General features: G+C 45.4%; 1 protein-coding gene across 1 annotated transcript in view; it reads left to right on the top strand.

Annotated features, from left to right (window-relative positions):
- inpp5d (inositol polyphosphate-5-phosphatase D) overlaps positions 1 to 16,459 on the top strand; it is a 221,667-nt gene that overhangs the window by 187,973 nt on the left and 17,235 nt on the right. The gene's annotated exons all lie outside the window — the stretch shown is intronic.

Below are 16,459 nucleotides of genomic sequence, written 5' to 3'. Positions count from 1 at the left end.
CTTGGAGCTGCTTTAGTGATCTTTCTTGGACCCCCCATAAATAATCCTTTAAGAAGCCCTATTAAGGATCGTTATTGGTTCCCAATTAATAACCATCTCCAGTAGCCCATTAATAATCCTACCCAGCTCCCTAGTAATTCATTAATAATCCTCCTTGGTATCCCATTCATAACCCTCCTTACTGTACCAGTATTAACCTTCTCCTGTAGCTCATTATTAACCCTCTCCTGTAGCCCATTAGTAACACTCTCCTATAGCCCATTATTAACCCTCTCTTGTAGCCCATTAACCCTCTCCTGTATCCCATTATTAACACTCTCCTGTATCCCATTATTAACACTCTCCTATAGCCCATTATTAACCCTCTCCTGTAGCCCATTATTAATGCTCTCCTGTAGCCCATTATTAACCCTCTCCAGTAGCCCATTAGTAACATTCTACTGTAGCCCATTATTAACCCTCTCCTATAGTCCATTATTAATGCTCTCCTGTAGCCCATTAGTAACATTCTACTGTAGCCCATTATTTACCCTCTCCTGTAGTCTATTATTAATGCTCTCCTGTAGCCCATTAGTAACATTCTACTGTAGCCCATTATTTACCCTCTCCTGTAGTCTATTATTAATGCTCTCCTGTAGCCCATTAGTAACATTCTACTGTAGCCCATTATTAACCCTCTCCAGTAGCCCATTAGTAACATTCTACTGAAGCCCATTATTAACCCTCTCCTGTAGTTCATTATTAATGCTCTCCTGTAGCCCATTAGTAACATTCTACTGTAGCCCATTATTAACCCTCTCCTGTAGCCCATTAACCCTCTCCTATAGTCCATTATTAACCCTCTCCAGTGGCCCATTAGTAACGCTCTACTGTAGCCCATTATTAACACTCTCCTGTAGCCCATTATTAACCCTCTCCTGTATCCCATTATTAACACTCTTCTGTAGCCCATTATTAACCCTCTCCTGTAGCCCGTTATTAACCCTCTCCTGTAGCCCATTATTAATCCTCTCCTGTAGCCCATTATTAACCCTCTCCTGTAGCCCATTATTAACCCTCTCCTGTAGCCCATTAATATCACTCTCCTGTAGCCCATTATTAATGCTCTCCTATAGCCCATTAACACTCTCCTGTAGTCCATTAGTAATGCTCTACTGAAGCTGATTATTAAGCCTCTCCTGTAGGCCATTAATAACCCTCCTTTCTCACGCCGAAGCAATCAGATGAGTAAAACCAGGAGATAAATTCACTTGTGACTGGGATGATAAAATGTTAGTAAATTTTGTTATAGCAAATGCATAAAATCTTTGACAAGGTCTTGGATGTAGGTCCCATATGGGAAAAGAGATTGAGTTTGTATTTTATTATTTGAAATGTTTGTGAGCCATACAGATTACCATCATTCATGTCTTCCATGCCATCCAGAATCAGTCATTCAAGCTGCAAACCTGTGAGCACTATAGCATAGTGTATAATGTAATAGGTTAACAGCTTGACATAGGTAAAGGGCATCATGGGATAGTTAGCATAGAGGGCTACAGTAAAGGATGAAGTGTAGAAGCTGCAGATGTACATTGGGCATAAATCAGCAGAAGGCTCATAACATCTGGTGAGAAATAAAGGAAAACAATAACAACAATATAGAGGTTAGTACTAATATCTGCGTATTATGAATTTATTCTGTGGGACAGAGGCAAACATAGTATCAGAGTAGGTCATTAGTGTAGTGTGTGGAGAAAAAGTCAGACTGAACACTGTGAGCTCAAAGTAAAGTGTGACCTTAGTCTTTTATTGCAGGTCTTCAGAGTGCCTCTCCAACCTGTGAAGCCTTCTTAAATACCTGTGCTCTCAAGGGATTATGGGATCCCTTGGGACTCCGGGGAATGGCCCTCTGGTGGCTGTACAGAGTAAATACAAGTCCACATATATAACAACAATCCCCCCCCAAAAGTCAATAGTGTAACTTTTTACAATGTGAGTCGATCTGGGGCCCTTCTTGCCCTGATTGATTATCTCGATATGAAAGCTGGTGTTGTTGAATCATTTGTTGGGTCCTCGCTGGGCTGCTGAGCTGCTGGCCTTGTTGGGCTGCCTGGTGTGTTGGGCCCTGTAGGGCTGCTGTGGATGATGGGTTCTGCTTCGTGGTCAACCGTGGTGTCGGTTACCACTGGTGTGTGTGTTGAGGGATCAAAAAAGGTAGGTTCCAAGGTGGGTTGCTCAGGGTGGTCCGTGAATCTGAGTTTGATTTGGTCCAAGTGTTTCCGGTGAATGAGTCCATTTGAAAGTTTGACCCGAAACACCCTGTTCCCCTCTTTGGCCATGACAGTGCCGGGAAGCCACTTGGAAACTTGTCCATAATTTAATACAAATACAGGATCATTGATTTCAATCTCGCATGACACATTTGCGCTATCATGGTATGCACTTTGTTGAAGCCGCCTGCTCTCTACCTGTTCATGTAGATCAGGGTGAACTAACGCGAGCCTTGTCTTCAGTGCTCTTTTCATGAGCAGTTCAGCAGGTGGGATCCCAGTGAGTGAGTGGGGTCTTGTGCGGTAGCAGAGCAGGACTCGGGATAGGCAAGTCTGCAGTGAGCCTTCAGTTACCCTCTTCAAGCCTTGCTTGATGGTTTGCACTGCTCTCTCTGCCTGACCATTGGGCACTGGTTTAAACGGGGCAGATGTGACATGTTTATTCCCGTTACGGGTCATGAATTCTTTGAATTCGGCACTGGTAAAACATGGCCCGTTGTCGCTCACCAGGACATTGGGTAAGCCGTGTGTGGCAAGCATGGCCCGCAAGCTTTCAGTAGTGGCAGCGGACATGCTAGCCGAAATTATATCACATTCAATCCACATGGAGTACGCGTCTACAACCACAAGGAACATTTTACCCAAGAATGAGCCTGCATAGTCGACGTGTACCCTAGACCACAGTTTGGAGGGCCAAGACCATAAACTTAGCGGTGCCTCCCTGGGTATATTGCTTAACTGCGAGCATGTATTACATCTGTGAACGCAGGACTCTAAGTCCGCATCGATACCAAGCCACCACACGTGGGATCTGCCTATCGCTTTCATCATTACGATGCCTGGCTGGGTACTGTGGAGGTCATAGATGAAGGTGTCTCTGTCCTTCTTGGGGACCACTACTCGATTGCCCCACTGAAGGCAGTCTGCCTGTATAGACATTTCATCTTTGTGCCACTGTAACGGCTTTATCTCTCAAATACTTCCATAACCATGGCTAGACCTGTGGGCTGCGCCATTTCCACCCCTGTGGTGGGCAATGGCAGCCTACTAAGAGCATCGGCGCAGTTTTCTGTGCCTGGCCTATGGCGGATGGCGTAGTTATATGTGGACAATGTGAGAGCCCTACTCTGGATGCGGGTCGATGCGTTGGTATTTATCCCTTTACTCTCGGAAAACAGGGATAGAAATGGCTTATGGTCAGTTTCCAATTCGAATTTTAGCCCAAACAGGTATTGATGCATTTTCTTTACCCCATAGACACACGCTAATTCTTCTTTTTCAATCATGCTGTAGGCTCTCTCAGCCTTAGACAGACTCCCGGATGCATAAGCAACTGGTTGCAGTTTCCCGAAGTCATTAGCTTGTTGCAATACACAGCCGACGCCATATGACGACGCATCACATGCTAGTACCAAACGCTTACATGGATCATGCAACACAAGCAATTTGTTTGAACATAACAATTTTCTCGCTTTTACAAAGGCATTTTCTTGGCTTTTGCCCAAAACACATTCACCCCCTTTTCGTAGAAAGACATGTAGTAGTTCTAGCAGTGTGCTGAGACCCGGTAAGAACACTGCTAGAACTACTACATAATTCATGAGTCCCAGAAATGACCGCAGCTCCGTCACATTCTGTGGCCTCAGTGCGTTTGCAATTACCTCCATCTTCGCGTTAGTGGGCCTGATGCCATCCACCGCAATCCTCCTTCCCAGGAACTCCACTTCAGGTGCCAGGAAAACGCACTTTGAGCATTTTAACCTGAGCCCCATGCGGTTGAGTCGACTAAGATGCGCGACTGTGTTCCGACCTGTGACCACGATGTCGTCCTGGAAGACCACGGTGTGCGGGACCAACTTCAGTAAACTTTCCATGTTTCTCTGGAATATTTCCACCGCTGATCGGATTCCAAATGGGCATCTGTTATAAACAAAAAGACCTTTGTGCATGTTGATGCAGGTGAGGGCCTGCGATGATTCCTCCAGTTCCTGCGTCATGTAGGCTGAAGTCAGATCCAGCTTCGTGAACGTCTTTCCTCCCGCCAGCGTTGCAAAGAGGTCGTCGGTTTTGGTAGTGGGTATTGGTCCTGCAGGGAGAAATGATTGATAGTTACTTTGTAATCGCCACAGATTCTGACGGTGCCGACTCCCTTGAGGACTGGGACAATAGGACTGAGCCACTTGCTGAACTCGATTGGTGAAATGATGCCCTCTCGTTACAGCCGGTCTAGCTCGATCGCTACCCTTACTCTCATGATGTACGGTACTGCTCTCACCTTGTGATGGATGGTTGTGCCCCCGGAATTAGGTGGATCTGCACTTTTATTCCTTGGAATTTCCCGATACCTGGTTCGAACAACGAAGGACCTGGGCACACGAAGTGTCGTCAGCGGCGATAGCACTCGGACGTTGTCCCAGTCCCAGCGTATCTTTCCCAGCCAGCTCCTGCCGAGCCCTGTAGGACCATCGCCCAGTACCACTCAGAGTGGTAGCTTGTGCACCGCTCCATCGTAGGAGACCTTTACGGTAGCACTGCCGATTACAGGAATCAGCTCTTTAGTGTAAGTTCGTAGTTTCGTGCGAATTGGAGTTAAGACTGGCCTTGAGGCCTTGTTGCACCACAAACTTTTGAAAGTCTTTTTGCCCATGACGGACTGGCTCGCGTCTGTGTCCAGCTCCATTGACACCGGGAGTCCATTTAGTTCAACATTCAGCATTTTTTTTTTTATTCGTTGCCAATCTTTCCAATTCTTTGTCGGATCACAAACGCCAGAGGTCACCTTGCACCTGTCAAGGATCACTCTGCACCAATGCTCTTAGCCAAAAGGCCTAGAGCCACTGCACCATTCCTGGAAGTACTGCAATACCAGGTTCGTGCCATGGAGGTGGGTGTGTGCCCCCCACCCACCTCCGTGGAGGTGGATGGGTCAAGCCACCCCACCCACCTCCTATTTCAGCATTATTGGGGGACAATTCGTGGTGAATGTGTGTACCCATGTACCTCTGCCTCCTTTATCTGAGGCTCTGTTTCCTCGTGATCCTCTTCTGCAACATGGTGGTTTGCAGGTTTAACAAGCTTAGCAGCTCGCCTGCACACTCGTTGGAGATATCCCATTGTTCCACAGCCCTTGCAAACATATCCTTTGAATCGGCATGAATAGAAACGATGATCACCCCCGCGGCGCCAACAAGGTGTTAATGGCCTTGCATTCATCATCCTTGATGGTGGACTCTGCGACATCTGCGGACGTGTAGCTGCAGGTATATGTGACCTGCCCTGTACATTACGATTCAAAAACAACATCACTTTGTTCACAGTACTTGTAGCAGCACTTGTGTGCTGAGAGATTTGCTTAGTATTGTCATTGGTGGCAATGAACACCTGGGCTATCGCTATGGCCTTACTCAAGGTTGGGGTCTCTACAGTCAAAAGTTTGCGAAGTATGGTTTCACGGCCAATGCCAAGTATGAAAAAGTCTCTGAGCATGTGCTCCAAATGTCCTTCAAATTCGCAATGTCCTGCAAGGCGTCTTAGCTCGGCAACATAACTCGCCACTTCCTGGCCTTCAGACCTTTTGTAGGTGTAGAACCGATACCTCGCCATCAAAACGCTTTCCTTCGGTTCAAATGCTCTCGGACCAGTGTGCACAAATCGTTGTATGATTTTTCCATGGGTTTCGCTGGAGTGAGCAGATTCTTCATGAGGCCATACGTTGGTGCCCCAGAGATGGTGAGGAGGATCGCCCTTTGTTTGGCAGCGCTCTCTTCCCCATCTAACTCGTTGGCCACGAAGTATTGGTCAAGTCGCTCCACAAAAGTTTCCCAATCATCTCCCTCCGAAAATTTCTCCAGGATGCCCATTGTTCTCTGCATCTTTGGGTTCGCTATCTGTATCTCGTCGCCAGTTGTAGTGTGTGGAGAAAGAGTCAGACTGAACACTGTGAGCTCAAAGTAAAGTGTGACCTTAGTCTTTTATTGCATGTCTCCAGAGTGCCTCTCCAACCTGTGAAGCCTTCTTAAATATCTGTGCTCCCAAGGGATTATGGGATCCCTTGGGACTCTGGGCAATGAACGCTCTGGTGGCTGTACAGAGTACATACAAGTCCACATATATAACAGTTAGGATTCTGCATGCCTAGCAACACAGGAGGTGTTAGTTTAGGGCAATTTAAGAAGAAAAGCAAAATTCATCAAAGAATCTGTGGAAAGAATTATGGCCTACTTTAGAGATGGCATGTCTGAGTTAGATTGCTAATATCCTGGGAAAAGATGAATGGTAACAGCCATGCAAGGTTATCTTCATTGATGAGACCATCCACATTTCAGCTGGTAGTCCTTTGCATTCCAGCCAGAATGAAGAATATGTGGTGCAACAGTACACCAACATACTGGTGCAGCAGCAAATGACACGTAAGGGTCACATGACAATAGTCTCAAAATTGATAGTTTCAGAGCAAGTCACCTGGCATTGTTTAGGAACTGTCCCTTCAACTATGAACCATTGTCAGTAAATTGTTGGTATTCAGCACTGAGAATTTGCCTGGAAAGAAGCAGTTCATTGACCCAATTGGTATCCTACTTGTGAGTATATAAACGTATACACTTGCTAGTACTTTATGTCGATATTTAATAAACCAACAAGTTAATTTATCACTGGCATCTGAACCTATATAATATGTATTGATCTACTCAATCGATTCAACAAACACCATTTGCCCGACACCTCCTACGCCAGGTGCAGTTCTACAACAGCTGTCTGCTCCTGATCAGTAGGCATCCATCTAGGGATTTGACATTACGCCAAAGCGAATCTCTCCAGTAGCAGGGCAAAGCAACACTCCCCTAACTCCACACAATTGATTGTCTCTTGCTCCTAAGATGCACAGGCAGCTATCATCAAACAGGTATGAGGTTCTTACTCCCTGTGTGGACGGGAGCAGGGACTGCAGGGCGGATGAGCAAACTGACCACAGCACTGTGGTACAGGGGGCCATTCAAAAGCCATGTTGTAGTGGTAGGGGACAGTATAGTTAGGGGGACAGATACTATTCTCTGCAGCCGAGAACGTGAGTCCCGAAGGCTGTGTTGCCTGACCGGTAAGGTTAAGGACATCTCCTCTGGGCTAGAGAGGAACTTGGAAAGGGAGGGGAAAGATTCAGTTGTCATGGCCCAAGTAGGTACCAATTGTTATGTATGTAAACTTTATAATAGTGTAAGACTTGCCACCAAGGGTCACCTGCACACCTCGTGCAAACAAGTATAAAAGGTTGTCTGCCATGCTGATTCTTCACTCTCGAGTTTGATTAAAGAGACTAAAGTCACATCAGTTTGAGCTTACAGGACTCAGTCTTGTGGAGTTATTCTGAACATAACATTGGCGACGAATAACAGATCACGAACTTTCACGCGGTTATGCCTACCGTTGGTATTCTTGAGAGATTTGTTGAGGGTGATGATTGGGAAGCCTTTATTGATCGCCTTGACTAGTACTTCGTGGCCAACGAGCTGGATACAGACAGTAACGTGGTCAAGCGCAGGGCAATTCTCCTCACCGTTTGTGGGTCCACGATATATGGCCTCATCAAAAATCTGCTAGCACCGACGAAACCAATGAACAAGACATATGAAGAGTTGTGCACGCTGGTTCAGGAACACCTCAAGCCGAAGAAGAGCATCTTAATGGCCAGGTATCGCTTTTATACGCACCATCGTTCCAAGGGCCAGGATGTGGTGAGCTATGTCGCCGACCTAAGACGCCTTGCGGCACCGTGCGAATTTGCCGGATTTTGCGGGGAAATGTTGCGGGACTTTTTCGTGCTTGGATTCGGCCACAAAGTCATTCTTCGCAAACTGCTGTCTGCCGAATCCCTAGATCTGAGCAAGGCCATTACGATAGCCCAGGCTTTCTTGTCCACGAACGATAACACTAAACAGATATCTTTGCAGCATCGAAACTCACTGGCAAGCACTGTGCATAAAATAATGTCTTCATAAGGCAGAACTGTACATGGCAGGGCCTACACGCCTGCAGAGGCTAGACCTAGGATGACTCAGAGTCTGCTGTGGGGTGTGAATGCGAATCCATTAACACCATGTTGGAGCTGCGGGGGTAATCATTGAGCCCATCAATGTCGATTCAAGCACGACATGTGCAAAGACTGCGGAACAATGGGGCACCTCCAGCAAATGTGCAAACATGCTGCGACTCACACGTGGCAGAGGGCAGAAGATGACCGATCCGGCGCGGATCACGCTGAATGAGTAAGAGAGGCAACTCAACCCGAGGCTGAAGAGGAAGTGTATGGGGTACATACTTTCACCACCAAAAGCCCTCCAATAATGTTGAAAGTCAAATTAAACGGCATTCCAGTTTCCATGGAATTGGACATAGGGGCGAGTCAGTCAATTATGAGCCAGAAGGCTTTTGAGAAACTGTAGGGCAACAAGGCACAAAGGCCAAAACTAAGCCCAGTTCATACAAAGCTGCGCACTTACACCAAAGAGCTCATACCAGTCATTGGCAGTGTGGCAGTGAAGGTATCGTAGATGGAGCTGTGCATGATTTATTACTATGGATTGTACCAGGCGATGGCCTGATGCTGTTCGGCAGAAGCTGGCTAGGAAAGATCCGATGGAACTGGGACGACATCAAAGCATTGTCCTCGAGTACTCAAGTGCTAAACAAATTTCCGTTGCTATTTGAGCCAGGCATCGGCAACTTCACAGGCGCCAAAGTGCAGATCCATTTAGTCCCTGATGCACGGCCCGTTCATCACAAGGCCCGAGCGGTTCCATATAAGATGCGGGAGAAAGTCGAGATCGAACTTGACCAACTTCAACGAGGGGGAATTATATCGTCAGTCGAGTTCAACGAGTGGGACAGTCCAATTGTTCCGGTGTTGAAAAGCGATGGCACGGTCAGAATCTGCGGAGACTACAAAGTAATGATCAACCGAGTCTCGTTACAGGACCAGTATCCACTACCCAAAGCGGAGGACCTGTTCACAACATTAGCAGGGGAGGAAGTCGTTCACCACACTAGATCTAACCTCTGCTTACATGACACAGGAGCTGGCTGAATCTTCGAAAAGATTGACGTGCATCAACACGCTCAAAGGACTGTTCACATACCACAGATGCTCTTTTGGGATTCGCTTGGCTGCTGCCATCTTCCAGAGGAACATGGAGAGCCTGCTGAAATCGGTTCCGCACACGGTTGTGTTCCAAGACAAAATCCTGATCACTGGTTGTGGCACCACCGAACACTTGCACAACCTGGAAGAGATTCTAAAGCGACTGGACAGAGTGGGACTCAGGCTGAAATGCTCCAAGTGTGTTTTCCTGGTGCCAGAGGTCGAATTTTTGGGGAGAAAGATTGCGGCAGATGGCATCAGATCCATGGATTCCAAGGCGGAGGCCATCAAGAATGCACCCAGACAACAGAATGTAATGGAGCTGCGTTCGTTCCTGGGACTTCTCAACTATTTTGGTAACTTTCTACCCGGGTTGAGCACTTTGTTGGAACCTTTGCATTTATTGCTACGTAAGGGTGCCGATTGGGTTTGGGGTAAATCTCAAGAGACAGCCTTTGAGAAGGCCAGAAACCTGCTATGTTCTAACAAGTTACTTGTATTGTATGACCCGTGTAAACGTTTAGTACTAGCTTGTAGTCGGTTGTGTGTTGCAGCAAGCCAACGTGTCAGGCAAACTGCAACCAGTTGCATATGCGTCCAGAAGTTTATCTAAGGTTGAAAGAGCCTACAGTATGGTTGAGAAAGAAGCATTAGCATGCATATACGGGTTTAAGAAAATGCACCAATACCTATTTAGACTCCGGTTCGAGCTCGAAACCGAGCATAAACCACTCACTTTGCTGTTTTCAGAAAGCAAAGGTTCGTCCTGCATCCAAAGATGGGCATTAACTTTTCCCGCCACAGACCAGGCACTGAGAACTGTGCTGATGCCCTCAGTCGGCTACCATTGCCCACCACCAGTGTGGAAATGGCACAACCCGCAGACTTGCTTCTTGTAATGGATGCTTTTGAGAGCAAGGGGTTACCCGTCACAGCTCGCCAGATCAGGACCTGGACTAGCCAGGACCCGGTGCTATCACTAGTAAAAAACTGCGTACTTAATGGGAGCTGGTCAACCATTCCCTGGGAAATGCAAGACGAAATTAAGCCCTTTTACCGACGCAAGGATGAAATGTCCATCCAATCGGATTGTCTCCTATGGGGGAATCACGTGGTTTGCCACAAAAAAGGCAGGGAAACATTTATATGCGACCTACACAGTACCCACCCAGGTATAGTCATGATGAAGGCTATCGCCAGTTTGGTGGCCCGTTTGATGGCCCAGCATTGACTTGGACTCAGAATTGGAGTCATGCGTACACCAATGTATCACTTGCTCACAGTTGAGCAATGCACCAAGGGAGGCCCCACTGAGTCTGTGGTCATGGCCCTTCAAATCGTGGTCCAGGGTCCATGTAGATTTCGCTGGCCTCTTTCTAGGAAAGATGTTCCTAGAAGCAGTGGATACTTACTCTAAATGGATTGAATGTGTAATAATGTCATCATGTACGGCCACTGCCACGATTGAAAGTCTCCGGGTCATGTTCGCCACTCACGGTTTGCCCGACGTCCTTGTTAGTGACAATGGACCATGTTTCACCAGCTCGGAATTCAACGAGTTCATGACCCACAATGGCATCAAACACGTTAGGTCGTCCCCGTTTAAACCCGCATCCAACGGTCAAGCGGAATGGGCAGCCCAAAGTACCAAGCAGAGCTTGAAACGCGTGAAGGACGGTTCCCTGCAGACCTGGTTATCTCGGGTTCTACTCAGCTACCGGACACAACCCCACTCGCTTACTGGGGGTCCCCCTGCAGAATTGTTAATGAAGAGAGCACTCAAAACCAGGCTCTCCTTAGTCCACCCGGATCTCAATGTAGAAACCGAGTGTCATCGGCACAACATGTATTATGATCGCATGGCTATATCGCATGACATTGAGGTTAATGACCCAGTATTTGTTCTTAATTATGGTCATGGTCCCAAATGGGTTGCTGACACTGTTTTCGCCAAGGAGGGGAATAGAGTGTTTATTGTCAAACTTCTGAATGGACAAACATGCAGAAAGCATTTGGATCAGACCAAACTGTGATTCATTAACAACCAAGAACAGTTTGAAGAGGACATTACCATCATTGATCCACCAACACACACCCAACCAGCAATCGACCTCGCGGTCAACCACGAGGATGAACCCACCATGCCCGACAGTCCAATCAGACCAGCCACACCGCAGTGCAGCAATGATCCGACCAACTCACCCATGCCAGGACTTCAACTCAGGCGATCAACCCGGGAACGTAGAGCTCCGGATCGCCTTAACTTGTAAATAACTTGTATCTAAGACTTTGGCGGGGGAGTGATGTTATGTATGTAAACTTTATAATAGTGTAAGACTTGCCACCAGGGGGAGCAACTGTTGGAGACCCAAGGATCACCTGCACACCTCGTGCAAGCAAGTATAAAAGGTTGTCTGCCATGCTGATTCTTCACTCTGGAGTTTGATTAAAGAGACTAAGGTCACATCAGTTTGAGCTTACAGGACTCAGTCTTGTGGAGTTATTATGAACATAACACCAATGACATAGATAGGACAAAGAAGGAAGTTCTGCTGGGGGAGTATGAGCAGCTAGGGGCTATATTAAAAAGCAAAACCACAAAGATAATAATCTCTTGATTACTAACTGAGCCACAAACAAATTTATATAGAGTAAATAAAATCAGAGAGATGAACGCGTGGCTCAAAGATTGATGTGGAAGAAATGCATTTCAATTCATGGGGCACTGCCACCAGTACTGGGAAAGGAGGGAGCTGTTCTGTCGGGATGGGCTTCACTTGAACCATGTAGAAATAAATGGATATGATCTGATTGCCATTACAGAGACGTGGTTGCATGGTGACCAAGGATGGGAACTGAATATTCAGGAGTATTTGCCATTTTGTAAGAATAAGCAGAAAGGAAAAGGAGATGAAGTAGCTCTGTTAATAAGGGATGAGATCAGTGCAGTAGTGAGAAATGATATTGGCTTAGAAGCTCAAGATGTAGAATCAGTTTGGGTAGAGATAAGAAATAATAAGGGAAAGAAGTCACTGGTGGGAATGGTTTACAGGACACCAACAATAGCCACACTGTAGGACAGAGTATAAATCAATAAATAATGGAGGCTTGTAAGAAAGGTACATCACTAATCATGGGCGATTTTAATCTTCATATTGATTGGACAAATCAAATTGGCAAAGGAAACCTGGAGGAAGAGTTCATAGAGTGTATGTGGGATGGTTTCTTGGAACAATATGTTGTGGAACCAACCAGGGAGCAAACTATTTTAGATCTGGTAATGTGTAATGGATTAATTAATGATCTCGTAGTGAAGGATCCTCTTGGGAAGAGTGATCATAGCATAGTAGAATTTCAAATTCAGTTTGAGAGTGAGAAAGCTAGGTCTCAAACTAGTGTCCTGAACTTAAATAAAGGTAATTACAAAGGTATGAAGGCAGAGTTGGTTAAAGTGGACTGGGAAAATATATTAAAGTGTAAGACTGTAGAAAAGCAGTGCCAAACATTTAGGAGATAATTCCTAACTCTCAGCAAAGACATATTCCATTGAGAAATATAGACTGAGAGAATGATGGCTATCTAAGGAGGTAAAGGATGGTATCAAATTGAAAACAAAGACATACAATCTTGCTAAGAACAGTGGAAGGCCAGAGAATTGGGATTTTTTTAGAAACCAGCAAAGAACGACTAGAAGCATGATAAAGAGAGAGAGATAGCTTATGAGAGTAAACTAGGAAGAAATATAAAAACAGACAGTAAGAGCTTCTATAGGTACATAAAAAGGAAGCGAGTAGCTAAAGTAAACGTTGGTCTCTTACAGGATGAGACTGGGCAATTAATAATGGGAAACAGAGAAATGGCAGTGACTTTGAACAAATATTTTGTCTCAGCTCCAGACACTAAAAGCATCCCAATAATTCATCATCTATGGGCTATTGGGGGGGAGGGGCGGGCGGGTGGGCAACTTAAAACAACCACTATCACTAGAGAAAAATTACTAGGCAAACTAATGGGACTAAAGGTGGACAAGTCCCCTGGACCCGATGGGTCTTAAAATAGGTGGCTGCACAGATAGTGGTGCATTGGTTGTAATCTACCAAATTCCCTGGATTCTGGAGAGGTCCCAGCGGACTGGAAAACCGCAAATGTAACGCCCCTATTTAAGAAAGGAGGGAGATAGAATGCAGGAAACTATAGACCAGTTAGCCTAACATCTGTCATTGGGAAAATGCTGGAGTCCATTATTAAGGAAGTAGTAGCAGGATATTTAGAAAATCATAATGCAGTCAAGCAGAGTCAGCATGGTTTTGACAAATTTGCTGGAATTCTTTGAGGATGTAATGAGCAGGTGGATAAAGGGGAACTAGTAGATGTCGTGTATTTGGATTTCCAAAAAGCATTCGATAAGGTGCCACATAAAAGGTTACTGCACAAGATAAAAGCTCAGGAGATGGGGGTAATATATTAGCAAGGACAGAGGATTGGCTAACTAACAGAAAGCAGAGAGTCGATTTAATGGGTCATTTTCCGGTTGGTAACTAGTGAGGGATCAGTACTGGGGCCTCAACTATTTACAATTTATATTAATGACTTGGATGAAGGGACTGAGTGTAATGTAGCCAAATTTGCGGATGATACAAAGATAGGTGGGAAAGCAAGTTGTGAGGAGGACACAAAGAATCTACAAAGGGATATAGATAGGCTAAGTGAGTGGGCAAAAATTTGGCAGATGGAGTATAATGTGGGAAAATGTGAGGTTATCCACTTTGGCAGAAAAAATAAAAAAACAAATTATTATTTAAATGGGGAGTGATTACAAAATGTTGTGGTACAGTAGGATCTGGGGGTCATTGTACATGAAACACAAAAAGTTAGCATGCAGGTACAGCAAGTAATTAGGGAGGCAAATGGAATGTTAGCCTTTATTGTAAGAGGGATGGAATATATAAAAGTAAGGAAAGCCTGCTACAACTTTACAGGGTATTGGTAAGACCACACCTGGAGTACTGCAGACAGTTTTGGTCTCCTTATTTAAGGAAGGATATACTTACATTGGAGGCAGTTCAGAGAAGGTTCACGGGGTTGATTCCTGAGATGAAGGGGTTGTCATATGAAGAAAGATTGAACAGGTTGGGCCTATACTTATTGGAGTTTAGAAGACTGAGAAGTGATCTTATTGAAACGTATAAGATTCCGAGGGGGCTTGACCGGGTAGATGCAGAGAGGTTCTTTCGCCCAGTGGGAGAATCTAAAACAGGGGGCATAGTTTCAAAATAAGGGGTCGCCCATTTAAAATGGAAATGAGGAGGAATTTCTTCTCTCAGAGGGTCATAAATCTTTGGAATTCTCTACCTCAGAGAGCTGTGGAGGCTGGGTCATTGAATGTATTTAAAGTGGAAATAGACAGATTTTTGAATGATAGATGGAGTTGAGGGTTATGGAGAGCGGCGGGGAAGTGGAGTTGAGGCCAGGATCAGATCAGCCATGATCTTATTGAATGGCAGAGCAGGCTCAAGAGGCCAGATGGCCTATTCCTGCTCCTATTTCTTGTGTTCTTATGTTCAAACTGACCAGCAGCGCCCAAACGAAAGGGGCAGAGGTAAACGCTCTGTATTCAGAGTAAAGGAACTGCTTGGCACCAAGCTATCACACAGAGCGGTGGTGGACACCTGACACCCTGACTCCACTATGCTCCTGATCTGAGTCACATAGCAGTGCAGAGGTCCTCAGCAGAGGTTAGGTACCTCCCCACAGTGAGGGATGGAAAATTGAAGAGAATGTCATCCCACGGATCTTTCATGCCAGCAGCTGGTTCACAGCACCACTGGCAGAGGCCACAGCTGCATTGCATATATTGTAACCCACACCTGTGCACACCACACTGCACACATACACACCTGTGTATAGTATTGCACACCTGTATACACAGTGTTGAACACCTGTGTACACAGTACTGCACATCTGTGTACATTGCAATTCACATGTGTGCACTGCACACCTGTGTACACAGTACTGCACGCCTGTATACACAGAGTATATTGCACACCTGTCTACATTGTAATGCATACCTGTGTACACGATACTGCTCATCTCTGTACATGTAGTGTCTTGCTCTTGGGGGACAGCACACTTGTCTGTATTTACTGCAGATCGTCCAGGAAGGAGCATCAGAGGATAAATAAAGAAAAGTAAAATCTCTGCAAAAGACACTCAAAAAACTGATACAGGTTATGTAATATAATATTCCGGGTTCTGAAAGTCCCAGGACCCAAATTACAATCTCAAATGATTAATCAGTCTGCAGGATGTGGCGTTTTCATGTGAAATTCCTCTCTGAGTTACTTTAACGCAGTTTTAATGGATCAACGGCTGCATTAAGTGACCAAACCAATGTTACTCAACTGAGTGAAGCAGTGGCCTACTAGGGGAAGTTAAAGTCTGTGAGAATCACTTTTTGTCTGATTCTGTGAAGTGTCTTGGGATGTTTTCCTATGTTAAAGGTGAAGAGCAGAATCTTACAGGATTTGAGGTGTACAAAGCTGTAGCGGGTTAGTCAGACAATGCACTGTGTTATTCCAGGAAAATCACAATGTGTCCCTCTGATATGGTCAAGTGGTATTCTTTTAAGGCTAAAAGGTCCAATTGTTGTTAAGTAATCAGATGCTCATGTCAGTAAGAATTTACTTGCTGTTTGGTTTGGATATTTGTAGAGTGGAATGTGTTTCAGGGTGCAGGAGAACTGCACAGCCATGCTCACCATAACGCATACCTGTGTATATAATATTGTACATCTGTATACACCATTCCACATACCTGTGTATATAATATTGTACACCCATGCCCACCATAACACATACCTGTGTATATAATATTGTATACCCATGCCCACCAAAACACATACCTGTGTATTTAATATTGTACACCCATGCCCACCATAACACATACCTGTGTATATAATATTGTACACCTATGCCCACCATAACACATACCTGTGTATATAATATTGTACACCCATGCCCACCATACCACATACCTGTGTATATAATATTGTACACCTGTGTACACCATACCACAT

Source organism: Pristiophorus japonicus, chromosome 6 (genome assembly GCF_044704955.1).
Source record: "Pristiophorus japonicus isolate sPriJap1 chromosome 6, sPriJap1.hap1, whole genome shotgun sequence".
In the NCBI taxonomy this organism is placed as follows: Eukaryota; Metazoa; Chordata; class Chondrichthyes; family Pristiophoridae; genus Pristiophorus; species Pristiophorus japonicus.
Note: the sequence above shows the minus strand (reverse complement) of the source record. Positions and strands in the feature narration are given on the sequence as shown.